The following is a 25,798-nucleotide window of genomic DNA, read 5'->3' as shown; positions in this document are numbered from 1 at the left end:
CACATACCTTAATTTGATGATCTTTGATAAAAGGCTTAAATCTGTCATTCCTATTGATGCTTTGGAGATGATTTCTTAGTGTTCTTGTATTGGAAAATCTCAATCTTGAATTATCTTGGAGAGTTAATGGAGGAATCTTGGATTTTCTTGGGCAGGAAGTTGATGAATTAGGGTTTTTCTTGAGAGAAATTTGGTGAAAAGCAAATGTAAAATGCTTTGGAGGGTTTTAATTTCTTGTTTAAGATGGAGTAGGGGCTGGGAGAATGACCAAAATGACCTTTTTAAACCCCCAAATGAAACTAAAAAATGCAAAATTTTGCGAACTGGTTGGCCACCGCGATGCACCACTATCGCAGTGGCTCACTGAAATTTGGACGAGCGAAAAATGGGCTCCCTCCGTGACACGCCACAATCGCGGAGCCCATATGATTGTCATTTTGACCACTGCCGCGATGCGCCAGAATCGCGAGGTCACACTGAAAATTGTCAATGGAGAAATTGGCCCTCTCCGCGACATGGTAAGGGTCCAAATGACGGTGTTTTGCGACTAAAACTTAAAATAGTCATAACTTCTTACCCGCTTATCGAATTTAGGTGAATCTTATATCGTTGGAAAGCTTATTCAATTTTCTACGCCACGGAAAGTTTAAATCTAAAAAATTTCACACAAATTAAACATCATTTATTTTAAGAGCTAATTCTTGACGTTCTCGGGGTGAGTTTAAGCTCGAAAAAATCGCGGGGTATTACAACTAATCTTCTTGTGGGAGAACCATCTAAATCGAACCATAACTCAATCACTTAGTTAATATTAAAATGATATTATCATAAAATCAACTTAATAACAATAATCTAGAGTTAATCATAATCAATGTAAAAATCAACAAGCTACTCATTAAAATCCCCAAGATCCGAAAGTCATTATACAAGAACTCCAAACAAAGATCATGTCTAAAGAGATATCCAAAAATAAAGTAAATAAAGAATGTTTTATTGCCGGAAAGATGGACAAGAACAAATAAGATGACCCATGGTAGACTGGAGACGGAGTGCTCACCCTTGGATTAAGATCTTCTATCAAACTATAGAGGTGAGGTCATGTCTGAGCCTCTGAAACACATTCTACATTCAACAAAAAAAAGAGTACATAGTAGTATCAGTATAAACCACTATGTATTGGTAGGTATCATAGGCCAACTCAATTTAATAATATGTACACAACATAAATCAAATAACATGTAGACAGGCATCGCCTCATAATAAGTATTCAAGAAATCAACAATATATAATAACAGATCAAACACTACTTACAAACAAGCAAAATAACCATCAAGAGTATCAACTACACTGTAAACATCCATATAATCAACAACATTGCTATAAGTAACAACCACATCCTTCTAAAACTCACAATTAGAATACTATTAACTCGTTATTTGCTTAATAACCCATACAATCTCTCATTATCAACACAAATATGTACACACATGCTAAGGGACTTGTTTTTGCCCAACTAGTCATGACCTGTAGGGAACAATCTATCTTCATGTACCATAACGGTGTGGTACCCGATCCTGTATAAATAAGTAATATCAATATCATATCCGTACTGGTGTGGTACACAATCCTTCATAAATAAGTCATATCAATATCATATCCGTACCAGTGTGGTACCCAATCCACCATAAACAGGTAATATCAATACACATATTCATATCGGTGTGGTACCCGATCCACCATAAACAAGTAATATCAATATCATACTGTACCGACATGGTACCCAATCCTCCATAAATAAGTAATATCATTATCATATCTGGACCGGCGTGGTTCCTGATTCACCATAAACAAGTAATATCAATATACATATTCGTACAAGTATGGTACCCGATTCACCATTAACAAGTAATATTAATATACAATCTATACCGGCGTGTTACCCGATCCACTATAAATAAGTAATATCAATATCAAAGTTACACTACCTCACAACATAAAATGCGATTTACCAAGTTTACAAGTACACTTAAATTCATAAGACAATTCCATCAGGTATATTTTTAATAATTATTTATATAAATATCAACAATCCAAATATCATCAAATTCAAGTATGTCCGAAGACCAATCAACAAGCATCCAATTTAAGAGCATACACACAATTAAATTGAGTCTAAACTTCAATTAAACCGTAACCTACCTCAACCAACGAATCCAAAAGCAAGCTAATTTGCAAAGGACTTGCCCTTCCATAAAGTCTCTGAATGACCAAAATTTATTCAAATACATAATCTCCATAAAAGTGTGAATCTAATAACACTCACTATATAATTATTTCTTTAAAATTCTCAATCTAAAGCCAAAAGTTTTCTATATTAAAAAGAAACTGTAATTAGTGGCTAAAAACTGTTAAGGTCGTAACTACTGAGATTATCAAGTCCTAAATTATCTAACCTTAATAGTTCACATTACTTTATTGCTTCTAATAAACCACTAATTTGCCATCATTGTAAAATGACTAAAAAGGACAAAATTACTGTATCATAATATATTAATCCTATGAAAAATGTTACAAGGTTGAAAAGAAAGTTCCACATTGGTGGTTAATGAGATGGGTGGTCTCTTTATAAGGCTTAGGCAATCATCCTCCTCATGATCTAGCTTTTGGGGTGTGAGTTAGGCCTAAGACCAATTTTGACATGGTATCAGAGCAGGGCCTATTCTCACCCAATATTGGGCCCCCAAATTGAGATGTTGGGGAGATTGTCCACGCCCAACTGAGGTTTGGGCCCCAGTTGAGGTCTGGGCGTGAGGTGGGGTGTTAAAAGATTGAAAAAAAAGTCCCACATTGGTGGTTAATGAGATGGGTGGTCTCTTTATAAGGCTTGGGCAATCCTCCTTCTTCTTTACCAATCCCCTTCACCTTGCTACTGTGAAGGTCCTAAAACACACAGAAGTCAGGACAGAATGACACAAAACAAGAGAGTTGTTTAGTCATCTTAGATGCTGACAACAAGTTCAGTTTGAAATCAGGAACATACAATACATCCCTTACAACCTCATTCTTTAGAACATGTGTTTCTCCTACATATGATATATTCACCTTATCTCTTGTAGGCAGGTTCACTTTATCACATATTGTGTTGCTCATTTTTTGATAATATGATAGTACATCCTTATGTGTTGTCACATGGTGTGTGGCTCTAGATTCCACTATCCATTCATGTGGAACAACATAACTAGAAAGACAAGTAACAGTACATGTCATATTAGTCAGCTCAGAGTTATGTGTTTCCTTGTTGATCAATGCTAGGATCTGCTTGTATTCATCTTCTGAGAATTCTTACCCCTTTGCCAAACCAGCATTATTGTTGTCCTTGCTTCCCTGGTTACTTGGTTGATCAGCCAAATATGTTTTCTCTGCCTGAGGTCCAATGAAATTATGAGCTGATAACTGGCTATTACTTTTACTAGCAGCTGGCTATCCATAGCCATATCCACCACCTCTACCTACACTATTATAGAAAGCTTGGTTTGACACTCCCCTTGGATTATTATAATTGCTCTTCTTCTTATCTCTCCAATCACTTGGATATCCATGTGGCTTGTAGCAGTTTTCTCTTGTGTGCCTAGTAAAGTTGCAATAATCATACCTTTTACCTTTATACCCTTATCCTCCATAACTGGTTGATACCTGATTTCTGCTTTCATTTCCAGATTTTGCATAATTTCTATGTACTTGCATAGCAATAGGCTCAGTTCTATCACTAATAGTTGCAGTACAAGCAAGTTGCTGGATCTCATCCTCAATGATCATTGCATATGCTTGGTTAAGTGTAGGTGTTGTTCCCTTCATCAGTATCTGCCTCTTTGCTTGATCATAAGTGTCATTTAGTCCACTTAGGAATTATATCAACCTCAACTGATACAAGTGTTCTGAATACTCCTTAGACTTAGCACAATTACATGAGGGAGCTGGTATCACAACATCATGTTCACTCAACAGGTTCTTCAGCTTAGCGAAGTAGGTTGAAATTGAATCAGTGCCTTGGTGTAAGCTGTTGATTTCCCAGTGTAACTGATATAATCTCATACGATTCACTTTGTCAAATCTCTCCTTAAGATCTTCCCACACCCCACAGGCATTTGTTGCATACGCAATACCACTAAGTAACTCTACACTGAATGAGCTCATCAGCCATGACGGAACCACTGCATTACATGTCTCCCACTGATCATGTAACTCTTCTTTATATGTATCCTTGCTGCAAATACTAGTTACAAAACCATATGTCCTCTTTCCCAAAAGGGCAATTTTCATAGATCTACACCAAATTCCATAATTCTCTGAACCAGTCAACTTAATGGGAATCAGTGCAGCTCTTGCTACATCTGATGCTCCCAGAAACAGAGGATCATTAGGATCAATTTTAGGTGACATGGCTACTTTACAGGTTACGACTAAGTAGAAATCAGAAACGATCACAAAATCTCAAAGTTTGCAACTTGTAATCAAATATTTACGACTCACAAATGAAGATCTATCTCTTCTCAGCTTATTAGCTCACAACCAGAAATCATAGACAAAAAAAAAACTCACTGTAATGATGATGTATTACACTCGATTGTTGTTTCTCCAGTTCCATGATCTTCGTGGCTCTGATACCATGTTAAAATTGGTCTTAGGCCTAATTCACAACCCAAAAGCTAGCTCATGAGGAGAAGGATTGCCCAAGCTTTATAAAGAGACCACCCATCTCATTAACCACCAATATGGAACTTTTTTTTCAATCTTTTAACAAAAACTAATAGAGAACTTATAGGAATCTTATATCCATATATATAACACATACTACTGCCACCTTCAATTCGTTCCACTTAGATTCGCAATATCCCTAATTTTTTAATTACAAGGGCATATTTGGTGAATTCCTCGCCACTACCAATACTTTATTCACCTCTCATTTATTATATATAAGAGATTATAACCATAGGAACAACTTCCCGGAACAAGAAAAAGAAAAAGTTACACTAACCTGAAGGTATCACAAAGCTGTGAACAGAAGAGGAAAAAAAAAATCTAACTGTTGACTTCGCCTTGCTTAACATTATTTAATATTACTCTTCTAATTTTTATTTGAACCCTTTTCGCATAAGTTTATTCTTTCACACGGGTCTCAACAAGTAAGAAAATATTAACTTGACCCATAACCACCAATAAAATAATATCTAAAACACCCAATACTTAAATAAATCATCAAAATTTGGAACCTCGAGAAAATAATTCATATAACGACGTAAATCACTTCCGTACATCTCAAAAATTGATATTACTCATTCCGCGAGTCATAAATTTACGTACGTAAACTGCGAAAAGAGCTAAAATAAAAAAGATTAGAAAATTTCACAAAACGACCGAAAGAATCTTTACATATTTAAATAAGGTCTAGTTTCAAAGAAACTTTAAATTGCTAAAAGAACAATACGATAAAGTTTCAGATAAAGTAAATCTAAATGGAGGGAAAATTATGTAACCCACTTCAAATAAATTGAGATGAGGTACAATTGAGAATATTATTTTATCAAAAACGTTTATTCCAAATACTCTATTGCTATAATAAGTAATGATATTTGTTTGGACACAAAATTTAAAAATTTTAAAAAATAAATTTTGTGACTTAAAATAAGTCAATATTGATTCGACTTAAATCATTCATTACGGAAAAAGAAATATTTTAAAGCGAAATTATTGCGTTGTTCGTCCTAATTTATATAACACACTTTTCTTTTAGTTTGTAGCATAAATGTCACTTCTTTCCATAACTAAAAATAATTTTACTTTATAATTACTTATTTCTCCTTAATAAAATGATTTATAACTATACAAATGTCTAAAGTTTGTTTTAAACAATATATTTCAAAGGTCTTATTTTCTTTTATAAAATTTATAACAAGTCAAATAGTTTCACACAAGTCGTGACACATTTGCAACTTACTAATGATGTGACTCTAGACAGAAAGTTACGAAGGTTGAAGATTTTAGAGTTGAAGATTAATAGATACTCAAACATTGTCTAATTTTTTTTTATCGATATGATTATTATTTCTCCCTACCATCTTATTCTTTTAAGTATTGCATATTATTTTCTTGACTTGGAATATCGTATTTGTTATTGTTGTTATTTTCTTTTTTATTGCTTTCATCGTGATTCTTTATTATTGTATCTATTGACAAATTTAATTGGTGTAATCTTTTATTTAAGCTAAAAGTTATTGAAACTCATTTCTCTATTTCTTTTCAAGGTAAAAATAAAAATATAAAATTACATATACATTATTCTTTTCAAATCTTACTTATAGGATACACAACATATAATATTACTAATAATTATTAAGTAACTATCGAATATGGTATGCAAATGTCTTCCATTATACTTTTAGGCTAATAGTGCACATGCCATCATATTTCGAGGCGTGTATATCCTAAAGTTTGAGAGAGGAATGTGAGTAGACATCTGGAGACTTTATCCATTCCCCTTTTTATTTTACCCAAATGAAAATAGCCCACCCATCATAAAATCTACAAAAATACCTCGCCTGCTTCATTCTTCATCTCTCTCACTCCGATCTCACCCTCCTAACCCTAAAAGAAGCTTAGAAGGTATACTTCTTCTCTATTTACGACCTCCACTTATGTGTTATCTTGTATGATTTTATTAAAATGTAAAGTCTTTAAAGACTTTTCTTTTATATGTGCCATTTTTGTTCATAAAATTATTTTATTAATTGTTAGTATATTCCTAGTCTATGTAGTTATCTTCTTATATTTTGTGTTGAATTTGTTTGCATCTGTTGTTGTGGGTTTCTATATATGATAAGGTTTTCTAAGTTAGGATTTTTTTTCTCTTTATTACTGTTTAAGACAATGTTAAGTTGTGTCTATCTTATTTAACTCATGTTTAAATGACTGCAGGACCTATTGTTGTTTGTGGTGCTTAAATGCAGTCTATTTTTTTTTTATTTTTTTTTTGTCTTTTTCACCTTCTTCCGAATTTGTTCGCCATTTATGTATACTTATTTCATGTTCAACTGTTTGTAGCTTGTTAAATTGTTCCTATCTATTTAATTTATGTTTAAATGGTTCTAGGTTCTATTGGAAAGTATTTTGAAATCAGAGGAGATAAAGGAATTAGGTCTTTATTATCTTGCGTCTGAAGATTAACATGTCATTTATTTTTTTGCTACTGATGATTGTAAATTAGTTGTTGATATTCCTAATATTTTCATACATGATCAATCATTTTTAGTTGTATCATAGTTAATGAAGCTAGAACAGATTGTAGTGACAGTGCCAGTTATAACGAAATACTATTTGGTCATCCTGAATATAATATAATAGTGACGAATTGGAAAATCCAGTTAATGAAAGAGGACTATAGCTGATGGTATGCGGTATAATAAGAAGATGGTTATGGATATGGCCTTCAAGGACATAGCTGAAGCAAGAAAGAATGCAAACTTTATGCATTACAAACAATTATAGAGTTATAGTGGTGAACATTGAAAATGGATTTTAAGACAGGTTAAGATCATGTATTGATTTTGATGGTACATTCCGTAAAGAAAAAAGCTAAAGGCAATTATTAGTTTTTGTTGGTCAAGAAAATATGAACGAATTCTACGTTGCTGCAGACAAAGATACTACAAGGATTTAAACTTGATTCATGCAACATTTATAACATTCACTTGAACTCCAAAATGAAGAAGGAATAATATTCATATCAGATATACAGTAGGTAATATTATATTCTGTTCTAATATTATCAAATCATTTAATTTAGTTATTGATTATGAAATACGTAGTATATGCTTTGTTTGCTTAAATTTGTAGAGACTGCTTAATATAGTAAAACTTATTTTGCCTGCAGCAAAATAGAGATATTGTGTAAGACATATCGAAGTAAATTTATTTGTGCAAAAGATGAAATAAAGGTGAGTGAAAGTAGTTGTTGTAGTGATGTGCTTAGTCTTTTTTCAGAGGGGTTTGAAGACCTTCTTGAACAGAATACAGATGAAAAGGTGGATGAAATTGTTGTAAAGGATTTAATAAACAGGTATGCTTTCAAAACATAGTTTAGAGCTTATTTAGATACAATGTGTAAAATTCAAGTTGTAAATAATAATCTGACAGAGTCCTTCAATTCCTGCATACATGACGTAAGATACAAGTCTATCATTGAAATGTGGGAAGACATTAGAGTCGATGTGTAATCACATACTTTGTGAAAATTTACTTTTTATGTGTTTTGATCATTTTATTCTTTTTTTGTAGTCGTTACATGTTGATTTTAAAGTATGGGAATGGTTGACATGGTTCCCAATGCGCTCGAAAATGATTTGGACAATTTTTTTATTTTTTAGAGGCTTAAAGAGTCATATAGTTAACTTATGTTAATAATTATTATTTTGAGTGTCGGTTGATGATTGATTTGGACAGTTTCATTAGGTCTAAAATGTCAATTAGATTAGTAGCATGGTTGGTTTGAGTTTGAGACTTATATTTTACATCTCGACCCTTTGTTTGGAAATGGTGAAAATGGAATTTCGAGGGTTAATTTATTGAAATAATATTTTTTTTTGAAAATATGACATCTCCTGTCACGACCCGAACTAGGGTTGGCCGTGATGAATATCTCAAGTCCCACGTGGATCGGAGATCACCTGTGCACCTAACCAAACCAAACACGCCACACCCCAAGGTCGACTGAATTTCGAACATATAACAACATAAGGTAATATCAATTTAAAGACATTAAAATAAGTCTATAATCAAAATCAATCGATACTAGTATCAATGTAAATACTAATACCAATACTGACACCGTCCATGCCCATAATAGTCCGACAAAACCTCTAATCAAAACCAAAGAGTATCTAGTGGGGACATGCCCCCGACCATAGTCAAAACCAAGACCAAAGAAATATTCCAAATGTAAAGGAAACCATAATCATGAAATAGGGCCTTCCGAAGAATAGAAGCACACCACTTCAATCTGACTCGCTAGCTGATCCCTAATTCAAGTCACTGAACAGGAGGAGTAGAAGTATGACCAATTCCTACATAGCCAGGGGATACAGCGTCTGAAGAAGGTTAGCGGGGTGAACGCTAGCAAGAAACTCGGGGATAAAGATAACATAATAATATGATCAACAGTTTAAAATCATTCAAAAACCAACGCACATAATCAAATTCATATACATAAACAAATATATATCACATGCTGAGATAGGGAACAAGGCTTAACATTTTTTTCCAAAACTTTATCCTGGATTGTGTAGCTCAACCGTCATATAATAGTACTCATAGGCTATGTGGTTCCTACTCTCTCCTCCTAGTCGGAAATCAGTGTGTGTAGCCACACAAATTAGAGAATAATCTCGTATGTATGCACATGGAGGGCCCGAAACCTCCAACATTATACCAAGGTGACTTAAGCACCTGATCATATAATGGTTTACGGGGGACTCGAACCTCCCTAATCACTTTGACCCTCGCATTGGAAAACACAGTTTTCAGCATCGGTCACTCGAACCTCCACTTTCACGACTCAGCTACACAGCCCTTATTATAACCCAATTAAAACAAGTATCACACATTCTTATTCATTCATTTAACCACATTCTACATTAAGGCATACAATGTTGGTATCGGCATACCAACCAAAACAATTTCCATTAACTTGGGAAGAATAACACCGATTTCCTTTGTTCATTAAATCATACCATTGTATTTCAAGTACTTCTTTATATCATGCAATAGTTTAAGACTGGTTCAATTTTATAAATTTCCACAGTTCTCATAACTAAAATCAATTTCACATTATGGGTTTAGGGTTATAACCACTTCAAAGCCACAAGTTTGAAAAAATCACAATTTCCTAGTTCATTCACCATAGCCATGCACCTACAAGTTCAAAATCATATTAAAAGAATGAAAATCATATATATATAAACCATGAGAAACATTGTTCAATTCATAACATTCAAAACTCCCAACCTTTGTTTTCCAAACTAGAATAATAATCTTATAAACAATACTTTAAATCACATGCTTTTGCAAAATTAACAATGAGGAAAGAGTAACATACCTAAAATAATAAGATGTACGGAGATAAACCACCCTTGAGAGCCCTAATTGATCAACCTCTTGAAACCTTAGTCTTAACTTGAGTAGAGAGTTTGAGAGAGAATTTGGGAGTGCTTTATTGAAAATGATATAATAATGAAGTCCCAAAGAAGGCTTTAAGTCGTGGGGTCCAAGGGGTTAAAGTGAAAAATGTCTAGAGTGCCCTCAACTTAAAAGCTGCAAAAAGTGTCGCCTTTGGTTACGAGTCGACCCCTTGACTCGTAACCACACCAAACGAATCCTCTCCACGATTCGTAACCAAGGCAGTACCACCAAGGTACCCTACATTGTTATCCTTACGACTCAATGACACCTATCGTAATGGGGCCCTACGACTCTTAGGGTTCAGTCGTAGTCAACACAGAATATAAATTGGGACATACACTGGACACTCTAAGATTACACCTAACTACTCATAACATCTCATTACCGCTCTTAGTGATCCAATCATACTCAAAGCAAAATCAAGCCTAAAACTTACTAATTTGGGTACGACTCATCCCAATGAGCCGTCAAGACACCCTACGACTCTAGAGGTCCAGTCGTAACCAAGGCAGTGAAACCAAAGCTCAAGAAATTTTCAAGGGCCAAAAATTTGGGGTGTTTCATCTCCATTGAGTTCGAACCATCAAAAATATTTTGGTATAATATATGGTTTATTTCTGTCGCATCCTAAATGAATTTGGAGGGCTCGTTCGAAAACCTTTTAAGTTTGCATTTCAAATGGTTTGCTGAAGTCTGGTGCAGCACAAAATGCTTCTTTGCGAATGCATAGAAGGAATTATTTCTTCATCGTGATATCAAGGTTGGTGGCCACGATTGCGAAGGGTAAATAAGATCTGGGTAGGTTCGCCTTTCTTCGCAAACACAACGAGGCTACCTCAAGCACGAAGGTCTGAATCATCAGCCTTTGCAAATACGAAGGCCCATTAGTTGTCCTTGTTAAGTTTGAATCTTGCAAATGCAAAGGGCTGACCGCGTTCGTAAGGCACTATTCACTAAACAGTATAGAAGCATTATTTTCTTGATCTTCATCATTTTTGGAACTCCGAGCTTCGAAAACAGGCAATTTCTTAAGATTTTCTCACTATTCTTGCTTGGGTAAAATTCTAAATCATATTTTCATTATTTCTCATTGATTACATCTTTGAAAACACCTTTTAATCATGATTTCAAAATGAATTTGGGGATTTTATCGGTAAAGCTTGAAAATGATTTTTCTTCGATTTGAACATCGTTTTAAAATAGTTTTTGCATGGATTTTCAATTGTCGCCTACTATAACCTTGAAAAATATATTTCTAAAATAAAATTTCAATTTACCCCTTTCATCTTCGAACTCAATTTTCAAATTTGTTTTGGACCTGGCTTAAATATAAGTTATATGGGTATCATTAGCTTTCTTTTAAGGCATAGATGCTATTTTTGAATGTTATAGTTGATTCTGAGGCCGTTCGTAAAGTAAAGGATCAGTTTTAAGTCACTTTAGGCGTGGATTTTGTTGTTTTGAAGTAGGTTATGTTAACTTCGTTCAAATAGAGATGGGTAGTTAATAAATAAGTAAGCATGCTATGGATTGGAAGAAATATAGATAAAGTTTATATTTTTAGATTATTATTATTATTGTTGTGTGCCTGTGTGGGGGGTTTTATATTCTACTGTTGTTGACTTGTGATATCTGATCTTGTATGTTGTCCATGTGGGGGCTTTATTTGATATCATTGGTCTAATTTGTGCATTTAAATATTTTTATTCTAAATATAATGTCTGTGTGGGGACTTGAATTATTATTATAGGCCTTATTGAGCATTGGTTGCCTTTATCATGATAGAAATGCCTGAATTTGGAGTTGATTTGATCTTCATATTGTCTCATAGACATACTTATTCTGACGGTTTCTAATTAGAGTTAATAATCATGAATAGTAGACATATTGAGTTGATTCTAGGCACATTTGAATACGTGTTGGATGTATTGGATATCTTCATATATAGTTGATTGTGAGCATTATATCCTTATTCCATACATATACATTCATGAGATACTGACGTCATTGAGGAACATTATTTTTGAAATAAAATGAGACATTTTTATAAAAAATTTCTCCATGAATACGAGCCAGGGAGATAGGTTGAGATTTTAGATATAGTATATAAACTGTGAATATCCTTTCACGACCTGAGTCGAGGCTTTAGCCGTAACGTACATACCGAACCATGAAGGCCTGAGAGACCCCTTAGCTTGTCATCATAAGCAAAACCCATCTATTATAATAAAGCAGAAGTAAAGTGGAAACATGGTAGTTCATTTATTTCAACTTAACAGTGCGGAATATAAGTCCTTAAGAAAACCCATAACCATCTATAACAAGTCTACGAAGTCTTTACCGAACTGAAAACACTAATCATTCTGAATTCGGGACAATGCCCCCAGTCAGACCATGAACTAAAATCAAATGAAATTAACACATGGGAAAAAGGTCTTCCGAAATAAAGGAGGCCCACCAACTCCAAATGTCAAAAAACGATCTACTGATTAGCGTGATCATGGGATTGAGCCTCAGAACCTGAAATATAGGGGTCAATACAAAAGGTACTAGTGTGTAGAATAGTTCAAAAATATAATATAATTTGTGTAACATAAGTGAGAGCATTTCATAAAGCAAGTTAGAATAGAACAATTGAAAATACATGGACATAATTTAATGGGCTTTAAAACATCTTCTAGAAATCATGACTCAACTCTTTATCTTACTTCTGAGCTACATGGTACATCCTACAAAACAAGAATACCCACAGGCTATATGGGTCCGTCCTTGACTCGACGACCAAGTCCCCAATTCGAGTTTGTCGCAAGGATTGGAGTATCATGAAAATGTATGCCCAAATTGCCGACATACCATTCTTTCCCGCTTGCTGAATAACACATAAAACCTATATCGGCAAAACACAATTTTGCGCTAGGAGTTATCTGAACTCAAGCCTTCTTCGGGTAACCAACTAGATCTCTTTAAGCCCAAACTTTAGTCCTTTTAAACCATGCTTCATGCTTTTAAAATATGTGTTTCTTTCATGTTAAAGGCATTTCGTGATAGGTATCGCCATACCTAGATTAGCAATCCATATTATGTCATGTCATAATCATAGCCCCTTTCATTCAAAAATCATATATATGGCCACCCAAAAGATTCAAACACCACATAAGAGAATTATTATTTCAAGACACATGAAGACATATGCAAAATACTCCCTTTTAATAATTTATCATGTGGCGGCCAATCTTTTCATAAAACACATGTAATCCTTTCAATTAGTAGGATTAACAATTGTAAACAATAAAAATACCCTCTCATCATATCATAAGCAATGTCAACCTATAATGATAGCAAATAATTTACTCACAAGCTTGTAGTGCAGGCATTTGAACAACCCACAACACATTAAAACATTGGAATTTATAACAAGAGAGGAAATTTCGTAAAATCATGCTCTCATACAACTTTTCAAAACTCATAATATTCATACACATGAAAACAATTCAAGTTTAGGAAAGTAACCTCATAATTTAGACAAAATTTCATTATCAAGTGGATTCACAATGCATGCCCTTCAACCATTTCAAAACCCATCTCATGTACGAAATTATATACCTTAAAAGCTTGTTTAAACGATAAATTTATGCTCATGGAATTTAGGATAGTCCCACATACCTTTAGATTCTTGATTGGTGAAGGAAGCTTGAATCCCTAATATTTTTGAAGAATAGTTTGGATTTGTTCTTAGGGAAGAAGAAGGGTTTCCTTGGGAGCAATTTGAGTAAAAGAGGCAAATAATACCCTTTTGGAAGCCTCAATTCATGTTATGGATGAAATAGGATGAGGGGAAATGACCCAAAATCCCCTTAGGCGTTTAAAATCAAAGGTTGTAGATGAAAGCACTGGGCGACGTGGGCTTTAGACCAGCGGGGTATGCCCTGTGCCGCAGGCTCTCTCGTAGCAAACTAAGTCGGTCTCCTGATAAGATATCATTTTACGACTTTCTAGTACCTTTTAAGCCTAAATTATCATGATTTTTTCATTGATTTCCGTTGATTTGATATTTATCTCATACTTAATGCTCATTTGTGTAGGAAAAGTTGAAAAGGAAAGATGAGCAAATCTTTCAAGTCAAAAGGAGGTCAAATGTGAAAGTAAAGGGCCCTCTTTCCACCTACTCTCCATCTGCTTAAGCAGATCAAGAGCAAGGTGAAACTTTTATAATATTGGGCAAATCTGGAATTGGGCTTAAAATGGGGAATTTTCGTTCATTTTCACCATCTTTTATCTAGTAACTCTCCATCCTTAGTTTAGTGGAGGGTTTGCAATCTCTTGGAGCTTAAATTTGAACTAATTTGAGGCAAGAATTAATTAGAGGAAATCCGAAGTGTAGATTTGACTTCTTCTATTGAAGATTCATTTGAGTTTGAAGTGTGATTTATATATATTTATTTTTCATGAATAACTTTGATGGAAATCTTGGTCTATTTGGATTCATTATCTTTATGATTTGATAGATCTACCGCTTGGGGGTTATGCGTGATTAAGGTGCAAGTATGTGTGGATTGTAGTTGTAGCTCAAATTCTTAGTTAATGTTGATGGGTTCTATTATTTCTTGATTAAATTGGTTGGAATTTGTGGGTGAAATCCCCAAATACTCAAATGGGTTTGATGAATGAAAATCCCTTGAAAGCTCAAACTATCCTTGAAAGAGGAGTTCGGGTAAACTTTTGGAACCCACCTCATCCTTGAAAGAGGGATGTGGTAACCTAGGCAATAGTAGACAATTTATAGGAATAGTTCACTAATTTTTACTATCGTAGACGTAAGGGTGATTTTGAGGTTGACTATACCTTTAGGCATCATCCTAGAAATAGGAACTCCCAATTGAGGTTTTGGGTGAAATTTTGGCAACAGCCATGAGGTATTCGAAAGAAACCATGGGTGACATTTTTGATGTTTTGTTGAAAAGCTAACATAAAAAAACCTCTAACCTAGCGTACCCGCTCTTTCATTAACTTGAATTGGATGATACTTTCATGTATACACACATACTAATTTTCCCCTAGGAAAGCATAACCCAAAGATCCATTCCTTATTAATTACCCTCTAATCTATTCTTAGTCTCGAATTAGTCTCTTAGAATCCCAAGAATTGCTTTCACATTTGAAAAGATTGAAAATGCCCCAAACTATTTTGCACCATAGGTTTGAACTTAGCTAGTAGCTATCATTTCGAAGCTAGTCAACCGCCACTCACATTGTTCCTCGTGGATTCGACCCCGACTCCTAGTTGGGTAAATATATTGACAACGACTGACTTACACTAAATTGACGTGTAAGTTGAGTGTTATCAGTGCCACGGGCCTATCCCAATGGTTCCACTATTTTCGTCTCCCAAACATGACCCCACGCTCGACCAAAAGTTTCAAAACTCACCCGATATGTACTTTTAACCTCCCTAATCATGAATCAACTAAAAACCAACATTTCGGGGTTGGGAAGGTCGATTTAAAAATCTATAAAGTCTAGAGGTCTTGAAAATGACTATGTCCTAGACACTTGGTAAAGTTTTCAGGCCTTAAGACCATTATGCATGCAACTAAAAGGTAAACTGAGCTAAGATTAGCACGGGGTATTACATTATCTCCCCTGGGATCATTCCTCCCCGAATGATAGTTCGAGACACATTAAGTATGATTTAAAGAATTACATAAACTAAAAATGAGTAAGATATATTCAATACCTTCCATATCATTATCCACGAATTCAAAGAGTGATGGATATCTTGCACGTTTATCATGCTCCGACTGTCAAGTAGCTTCCTCAACTCTATGATTCTTCCAGCACACTTAAACCGAAGCTATATCTTTACTTCTTCACTTCCTAACCTGTCGATCTTGTATAGCAATGGGTTCTTCTTCATACGATAAGGAATCCTTCACATCAACATCCTCAACAGGCAACACAAGTGAATGATCTCCAATATATTTCTTCAATATTAATACATGAAAATAGGATGAACAGAAGCTAAACCTGTAGGAAAATCTAACTCATAAGCAACTCCACCGATCCTTTTTGTAATTTAATAAAGACCTATTTAATGTGGACTAAGTTTTACTTTCTTTTCGAATTGCATGACTCCCTTCACAAGGGAGACCTTTACAAATACCCAATCATTAACTTCAAACTCTAACTCCTTCTTCTAACATCGGCGTAAGACTTTTGGCGACTTTGAGTTGTCTTAGGTCGCTCCCTAATGACTTTTGCTTTCTCCATCGCCTGATGAACAAGGTCAAGCCCAAACAATTGGGTCTCACCAACTTCATACCGACCAATTGGTGACCTACACCTTCTCCCATAAAGGGCTTTAAAAGGAGTATCTGGATGCTAGAGTGGTAGCTATTGTTATGGGCGAATTCTATTAACGGCAAGTAATCCACCCAACTACCCTTAAAGTCTATAACGCAAGCTTCAATGTATCTTCTAAGGTCTGAATGGTACGTTCTGTTTGCCCATCTATTTGAGGGTGGAAAATGGTTCTAAAGTTTATTTGGGTACTTAAACCGCTCAGGAAAGGCCGCTAAAACTGAGAAGAGAATTGCATATTGGAGCCCCATGCAACTAAACTATTTCTTGAATGTACAGCTTAGCATAATCATCCCCTAAATAATTTGTCCGCACTAGAAGAAAATGGGCAGACTTGGTCATCTTGTCTACAATCATCCAAATGGTCATATTGGTTTCGAGATCTCGGAAGTCCTGTAATAAAGTCCATGTTGATCATCTCCCATTTCCAAATAGGCAAGGCTATCTCTTGGGAAGTGCCACTTGGTCTCAAATGTTCCACCTTAACTTGTTGAAAATTCAAACACTTAGCCACAAAGTAAGAAATATCTCTTTTCATGTTATTCAACCAATAAATCTCCATGATATCATGATACATTTTGGTAGAGCCAAGGTGAACAAGATACCTGGAAGTGTGAGCTTCGCCAAGAATCCTTTCTCGTAACCCATCTACATCTGGTACACAAAGCCTAACGTTGATACCTCAAAACCCCATCACCTCCAATTTCAAATGTCATTACTTTTTGTTGACCAACATCTTCCTTAATCTCTATCAAAATGGGATCCCTGGTTTTTTTTCCTTAACCTCAGTACATAAGGATGATTTAGAGTCGAACTCCCAAATTAGCAAGCCGATGAATATCCCTTACCATATTTCTCTTTCCTTCCTCTACATGAGAAATACTGCCTATGGACAACTTATTAAAGAAGTCAGCCACCACATTGGCCTTACTCGGGTGATAATGCAGGCTCATGTCATAGTCCCACTGCCTCTTTCTGAGGCTCATCTCTTTCTGCGAGAAAACATACTGCAAACTTTTGTGATTTAGTAAATATATCAGCATTCACCCCACAAAGATAATAATGCCAAATTTTTAGCGCAAATACCACCGCCACCAACTCTAAATCATGGGTGGGATATTTCTTGTCATGCACCTTCAACTGTCTAGATGCATAAGCCACTACCTTACCATACTGCATAAGTACACACCTAAGTCCCACTCGAGATGCATCACAGTAAACTACAAATCCCTCTGTCCCTCAGGGAGCATCAAAATTGGTGCAGTAAACTTGTCTTTCAATTTCTCAAAACTATTCTGACAAGAGTCGGACCACAAGAATTTTACTTTTTTTTGAGTCAATCTAGTTAGTGGAGCAGATATGGAAGAAAAACTCTATACAAATCTTTTGTAATACCCTGCCAAACCCAAGAATCTCCGGATGTCGGTTGGAGTTGTGGGTCTGAGCCATTTTCTTACTGTCTCAACCTTTTGGGAGTCAACCTTAATTCCTTCACTAGAAACAATATGCCCCAGAAAAGCAATGGCACTAAGCCAAAATTCACACTTGAGAAACTTTGCATACAACTCATGGTCCTTAAGAGTCTGAAGGACAATTCGTAGGTGATTGGTATACTCCTTCTCACTCTTAGAGTAAATCGATATATCATTGATAAAAAATATAACGAACAAGTCTATAAACTGACAAAACGCCCTATTCATTAGATCCATAAACGCTGCGGGGCCATTAGTCAGCCTGAAGGACATTACCAAGAATTCATAGTGACCGTATCGGATTCTGAAATCGGTTTTGGGAATGTCAGCCTCCCTAACCTTCAACTAATGGTACCTTGAACGAAGGTCTATCTTAGAGAAATATTTGGCACCCTAGAGTTGGTCAAAGAGATCATCGATTCTGGGGAGCCAATACTTATTCTTAACTGTGACTTTGTTCAACTGACGGTAATCTAAGCACATATGAAGGGAGCTATCTTTCTTACGGATGAAGAGTGCTGACGCACCCAAAGGAGAGACACTAGAACGAATAAAGCCTTTTTTATGAAGGTCTTTTAACTGTTCTTTCAACTCTTTTAATTTTGCAGGAGCTATTCTGTATGGCAGAATAGAAATAGGTCGGGTGTCTGGCAACAGGTCAATGCCAAAATCTATCTCCCTATCTAGTGGTATCTCGGGGAGATCATCAAGAAAAAAATTTGAAAATTCATTAACTACAGGAACAGACTGGAGGGAAGGACTTTTAGTACTAGAATCTTTGACCCAAACAAGATGATACAAACAACCCTTAGATATGAGCTTACAGACTCTAAGGTAAGATATGAATATCCCTTAGGTGCAACAGAATATCCCTCTCACTCTATCACTGACTCATTAGGAAAAGAGAAGGTAACCTTTATGGTTTTACAGTCTAAGGTAGCATCACATGAATGGAGCCAATCCATTTCCAAAATAGCATCAAAATTAATCATGTCTAATTCTACTAGATTGGCCACAGTATCAAAATGAAAAATAGACACCATACAATTTCAATAAACTCTTTTAGCCACAATAGAATCACCAACAGGGGTGGAAACAGAAAAGGGTTAAGAAATATCTTTGGGTTCAAAACCAAAGCTGATTGCCACATAAGGGGTCACATAAGACAAGCTAGACCCACGATCAAGTAACAAATACACATAACAGGAGAAAATTTGTAACATACCCATAACAACAGCTGGTGAAGCCTCTGAATCCTGGCGATTAGGTAATGCATACAATCGGTTACAGCCATCCCTAGTAGCTGAAGTAGTGTCTTTAGCTAAAGGAGCTGCTGGAGTAGTTAGCGCATTCGTACCCCCGGTGTTCCCTCTAGTCATGGAACAAAATCTCTGGATATGGCCCGCCTCACCACAATTGTAGCACATATTTCTCCCGAGATAGCATCTCTCCGGGTGATTCTTTCCACACAAACTACAGTGAGGGTACGACCTAGTAGGTCGGGTCACATTCCCCTAAGACTAAGTACCCTAAGCTCTAGGCCTATCTCCTGACTGGAACCGCTGCTCACCCGAAGGCTTAGGCGTAGGTGCACTCGCTGAAGACTGGGCATTGCTCCAAAATTTCTTCTTAAACCATTTCTTATCCTAATTGGCACCTTGATGTTGACTGACATTCTGATTTGCAAACCTAGCTCTCTTAGCCTATCTTTCTTTTTCCCTTACCCCCGCCTACCTCTTCTTCTCTTCTTTTACCTACTGCATATGCACAGATAACCTGGAGAAATCCATAGCCTTGTTCAGCATTTCTTCCTTACATTCTAATATCAAATCATTTGAGAGACTAGATACGAACTTCCTCATGCACGCCCTCATGTTGCCCACTAATTTTGGAGCATAACGGGACAGCTAGGTGAACTTCAATGAATATTCTTTGACACTTATTTTTTCTTGTTTTAGATTTACAAATTCTTCAGCTTTTGCTTACCTCAGTTCTTGGGGAAAGAAATAATCCAGGAAGTCCTCTACAGACTCACGCCATACCGAAGGTTCAGCATCCCCACCCCTCAAATTTTCTCACTCATTATACCATTGGTTAGTTACGTCCTTCAATTTATAGGCTGCCAACTCAACCCCCTCAACCTCATTAGCATGCATAACTCTAAAAATTTCTCTATTTCATCAATAAATCCATGGGGGTCCTTCTCAACCTTTGTGCCAGTAAAGGTGGTTGGGTTCATCCCCATGAACTGGAGAACCCGAGTAATTTAAGACGAACCAGGCACGTAACTTACATCTTCGGACTAACGGGACTGACAGGCCATAAGTTGAGCAATCATATGAATGGACTGCTGGAACTCAACATTCGAGACTTCTCTCTAAGGAGGTTGGGTATGGTTAACACCGGACTGAGCCTAAGGTGGACTAGTTTCAACCAAAGGAAATCTCGGAGTAGCAACAAATTCTGGAGTATGAGCTCTATTACGGGTGCGCATTCTATGAGTAGGGCAGACATCATCAGCATGGGTGTTTCGCTCATTGGATCAACGGGGAGACATGATCAATTTCTGAAATATAGGAAATCATGAATTAGGGGACATTTAGACTCTATAGCACAAACTAAAACATGAAGAAAGAGAATCATTCCTAAACGCCTAGTGTTGATACTTAATTTTTTACCTCCATAACTAAGTTTAATTCCTAGTTTCTTTGATTTTCAAATAAAATTACAACATTTATTTTTCCGGATAAAAGTGTTTCAAAATATTTATCTGGATAATTTTGCCATTTTAAGTGAAGATTATATATTATAGTATTCAATTATATGAAATTATATAATTTATTACTTAAATATTTATTTTTATGAAATATTGAATCTTGAAAATAAATTCAAATGGTTAAAATCTTGATTTAAATATAACTTGTTCGTAAAAATAATTTATTTGGAAAAACACTTTTTTTATTTTTATCGAATCAAGAAGATCGGGCTTAAATGAGGTATTAATTCGTTTTGAATTTTAATTCAATTTAGCCAATCTATTAGATTTGGCCATAATTGAAATCAAATTAGCCACAATTACGATGCAATGACCAATTGATTTTCTATTTGACCAAAACTTAAATAAATTGGCCAAATCCAAAAAAAAAAACCAAAATTTGCCCAACTCCGGGCCCAATAACCATTCAGCCAAGCCCACTTCACAAAATGCTATCACCAGCCTTTTGTCTCTTTTAAAACAGCCCAATTCTACACCAATAGCCCAACACCCAACAATAATGACCCGGCCCAATCCATTTATTCCTCTTCAACATAATCAACAATAACAGCCGACAAACAATGAACAACGTACAAAGCTGATTCGCAGTAACACCATTGAAAATAGCTCCCACCACCGTTTACAGCAAATATCAACGACAACAACTCCAAACAACAAAAAACCTAAAAACCTGGGAACCTGACCCATCAAAAAAAAACCATCATCATTCCAACCGACCCCCTTTTTTCTCGAACCGAAAACCTGGGAACCTGACCCATCAACAAATCTGTGCGTAAACATCAGCTCAACACCAATCTGTTTCAAAAATTGTACTATTTTTGTGCGATTACAGCTCATTCTCTTATCTTTTTTTCAAATTTCAAATTTTCCCCTCTTGAAATCCCCAAACTAACCCCAAAATTGTTACTACCACATCGGTGGAAGCACAAAAAGGGAACCTCGATAGTTTTCTATAAAACACCAACTTCTAGAGCTATGAAATCCAAATCTTGGAGGTGGAAAACCTTCTGAGCAAAAATAGTCTCATTTTTTTAGTAGAAAATCTTTATTTTTGTGAAATTCGTGGCCTAAATGAAGATTCCGAGTTGACGAAGATGTTTTTCGATGGTGGCTGATTCCGACAAAGCTCGTGATCCCATTTTGCTGCCCCAAAAGAGGTAAACATTTCGATGCTTTATTTTCTTTCTTGTGATTCTGCGTCGTTTTCATTTTCGTAGTAGTAATTTAGTTTTCTCTTGTATGCTGGGATTAGTTCGCTGTAGAGGACTTGAAGGTCGTAGGTTGATTGCAATGATGTTTTTGTTTTGATATTCTTTTAATTTCAACCTCATTCTGTGTTAATTGTTTGTTTTCTGTGTGTTCATGTAATTTGCTAAAATATGAGCTTTTGAACGTATCTTTTCCCTTCGTCTTGCTCTACAAAGATAAATAATGCGTCGATCGAAAACTGACTGGGTCAAGCTCTATACCATGTTTTTTTTGGCATCTTGAATTGAAAATAGCATCTTGATGAAATCCTGCAGAGTGTATGGTCTTGATTTGTTTCATTCACAGTTGTTTGGCTTTCTCTGGATATGATGTTGTTCATATATTGTTGACATTCATGTATTCGAAACAGTAGCATAGCATAGCATAAGTTTTATATCATTTCTGGTTGACATTTTGCGCAAAACTTTTTGAGTACCACGCATGTTTAGCCTAGCTTGTCCTTTCTGTTTTCTAGATAAAGGGGACTCGTCACCATGTCTTCTTTGACTAATAATGTCAAAAGGAAATGAGGGAGTTCATTCCCCAAATGAATGTTAAGCTAATTTTTTTTTCTCATTCTTCTGTATTTTCTCTATTCCTCATTTTCTCCTTTTGCTGTTTTGTTTGGAATATAAGCTTATTCCCTAAATATACCTCTTTCATTTTTCTTATATATATGAGGTGCAGTCATATCTAGTTCTTTTGATTTATGATTGAAGAGTGTTAGTCACAAGATTCCATCAATAATTAATATCGAGAGGGTTAGTAGGTTGGTGAGAAAATAACAATCCAAGGAATTCCCTCGAAAAACCTTTGGTTTGTAGTTTCCGTGACTCAGTAACGAGAAAATGAGGATGAAACTTTTGAAATTTTGGGGGTGTGTTTTCCTTTTGTTTTGTTGGTTATTCGTCTGTCAATTGAATGAGAAAGAATGGATGAACGTAACTATAACGCCTATTCATGTTGTTTAGTGTTGTCATTGAGAAAGATTGCTTGAATTGTGTTTTAAGTCTTGATAATTTCCTTCAAAACCTGTATACTGTTTTCTTTGTTTTATTTATTCTGGATCATTTTGTTGCTTTGAGTATTAAATATATATATATATATATATATATATATATATATATATAAACTGTTAAGTTGTATTTCTTGCAAACTTAGACCATTAAGTTGTATTCCAGATATTCTTCCTCGTTCGATTATCTTACCTTGTACGCCATAAATGTTCTTTTATTTCTATTCATTTCTTCACATTATTTTGAGAATCAGGTTTTGCTTATAATTGATTTTGTTGACCTCATTCATTTTAGATTCTTTTATTCTTTGATGCTTAGTTTGGAAATATGTGTTAATCCACATCTTTGCATTTTCTTCACGGTCCATTAAGGCCCACCATCTCTATCGAGTCAACTCCAAAGGAAAATCCACATCGATCTTATGGCATATCGGATGCGAGAAAGCAGAAGAAGGAGAAGAAATGGGTTAAAACCCATTGACAAAGCTTTTAAGAGACTTTGAAGTCTCGATTTTATCCATCTCATTTCTAGATTTTTTTTATTTATTTATTTATTTGTTTGTTTATTTATTTATGTATTTATTTACTTATTTGTTTGGGCCTCGAAGATAAAGTTGTAAATTAATACAGGTGAAGCAAATTTTGGGCCGAAAAGGCTAGGTTATGGGCCAAAGCCCAATATTTAGATTAGGACATGTGAAATTGGGCCAAAAGCCTAATTAAACTATGACAGGATGATGGATTTAGGTTTAAGAGACCAAACTATTTATTTCTTCCCCTCTTTCTCTTTTTCCTATGTTGTTTGCTTTGTGTTCTTGCGAACCTAGTTAAACCCCCTAACTAAGTCGCTAAAAAATTGATTTTGCAAAACTTTCAAAGTACTCCATAATCAACTTCTTTTTCAACACCCGACTTTTTCTTTCAGAAGTTAGTTAAGTAAATTATTTTTCAAACAGTTCGGATAACAGCAAGTTAGCGGACATTTTAAGTGCCTTAAAAACCTTCCGAAATTGTTAATAGGAACCGCTTACCTAGAATTTCAAAACTTAAATGATTTTTCTGTTTTGAATCACCTAAGTACTTTATAAAGGTTTTCTTAATTCCTTTTCAAATAAATTAAGTAGAGACTCTGAAACTCAAAATTTTCGCAAAACAGAAATAGCGACTCCGCTTGGGACCTTAACTAGGTTCTAACCAAAGTTTGAATTTGTCTTTCGACTAACTGTTATATTGTTTAAACCCTTTATGTGCTTATATGTTTAAATTCTGTGAAATTTAACTGTTGCATTTTATTTCATAATCCCGCATGATGATTATTAAACTGTTCTGGGGTTTCGTGGATGTACCGGCCCCTATTGTTCAACTCTAAATAAAGTACTGACGGTTTATTAGAACATGAGGCGTCGGATGGCTGTTCATCTTTTCAAACCCAAGTCGTCCACTTGGAAACCTGATTCAAACCCACTCTAGACACCTATGATAGAGCTAAACCAAAACTCTTTTAAGCATTAGCCTAGGACGGCCTAATACCTGAAAAGGTTATTGGGCTCATTAGAAAACTTGTCCTTCGTCTATTTACCCCGAGTCAATTACAGACGAATCATATATATATGTTGAAGAAATGTATGTTTATTTAATTCAATCCATTATCCTTTGGGGGTCACGAGAAGGCTTGTTTTGCTTACTTTCGTGTAAGGAGTCCTCAATTATACACCAATTGTGGAAGGAATTAAAGCAAGCCAAGCAAGAAATTGATTGATTTGTACGGTTGCATTTGGAGCACAATTATATGGAAATCACTTGATCATCAACGGATGCTGCCGATGACAAAAAATGGACAAAGTTAAGAGGGCGAAGGTCGATAGAAGAGCATCTAGAAACTAATAATTCCTATCCCCTGCATGGGCCATTGTTCTTTTTCTCATGTTATTTTCCCTTAAGATTGCATCCCTTTTGTGCAACTTTTGTAGGCATTTATGTCATTTATGCATACCTATGAAGATTTTGAAAGGTAATGGATTGGTTTAAAAAGTATATACTTCTTCGAGTATGTTAGGCCAACCCCTGGCTCAAAAGGGGTCACCCAATCAGGATGCTCATTTGTTACAATATGCTTGTATGATATAACTGTTTATGTGCTTATACGTGTTATGTTGATTCGAATCAAAGGTGAATTGATCCAATCTCATTTTCCATAGAACATCTCTAGGCAGAAATATACCCCACTATACAAAAGTCTTACCAAAGATATTCCAAATCTCTCAGGAAAGTCTGCAATAATTCTTAAAACTTCTTGAAAGATCTTTATCATATCACGAAAGTTGACTATGGACTCATGAAAAGCCATTAAATGTTCGAACTACATAGGACCTGATTTTTCCTCCGTGAGATACATAAGCAGCCTTTCGGCCCGGCCCTTATCTTTAAAAACTCTGGTGTCCCCTACTTTCTTGAAAGAAGTAATAAGATTGGAAAGAAGAAAAGTTAAGCCTTCCTGATAAATTCCACCTATCCATATCATTGAGCAAAATCCTCTTCATTGAAATTCTCGAGTCATCATTACTTCATGGATCAATTCATACGAGATGAGAAATAACTCTATGTGTTTACTTCCTACCTTATATCTTGTTTTGCTTATTACTAAAGGAATCTAACACGTCAGCCTTTGAGTTGTTCTTACTTTGCAGGTAATAGAAACTA

At 35.4% G+C, this 25,798-nt stretch overlaps 2 long non-coding RNA genes across 2 annotated transcripts in view; both read left to right on the top strand.

The window, feature by feature from the left end:
- The first annotated feature begins 6,489 nt into the window (after nt 1-6,489).
- LOC107854936 lies at nt 6,490-16,321 on the top strand. Its single transcript, XR_001670138.2, has 3 exons — nt 6,490-6,660; nt 8,038-8,113; nt 14,313-16,321. It is a non-coding gene; the product is annotated as an uncharacterized LOC107854936 (long non-coding RNA).
- A 4,719-nt stretch (nt 16,322-21,040) lies between these two features.
- The window catches only part of LOC124889295, a 6,830-nt gene continuing 2,072 nt past the window's right edge, over nt 21,041-25,798 (top strand). The window contains exon 1 of the long non-coding RNA XR_007048157.1: nt 21,041-21,992. This is a non-coding gene — a long non-coding RNA (uncharacterized LOC124889295). The remainder of the gene's footprint in view (nt 21,993-25,798) is intronic.

This window comes from Capsicum annuum, chromosome 1, assembly GCF_002878395.1.
Source record: "Capsicum annuum cultivar UCD-10X-F1 chromosome 1, UCD10Xv1.1, whole genome shotgun sequence".
In the NCBI taxonomy this organism is placed as follows: domain Eukaryota; kingdom Viridiplantae; phylum Streptophyta; class Magnoliopsida; order Solanales; family Solanaceae; genus Capsicum; species Capsicum annuum.
The sequence above is the reverse complement of the archived record's forward strand: the minus strand, read 5'-3'. Positions and strand labels throughout refer to the sequence as shown.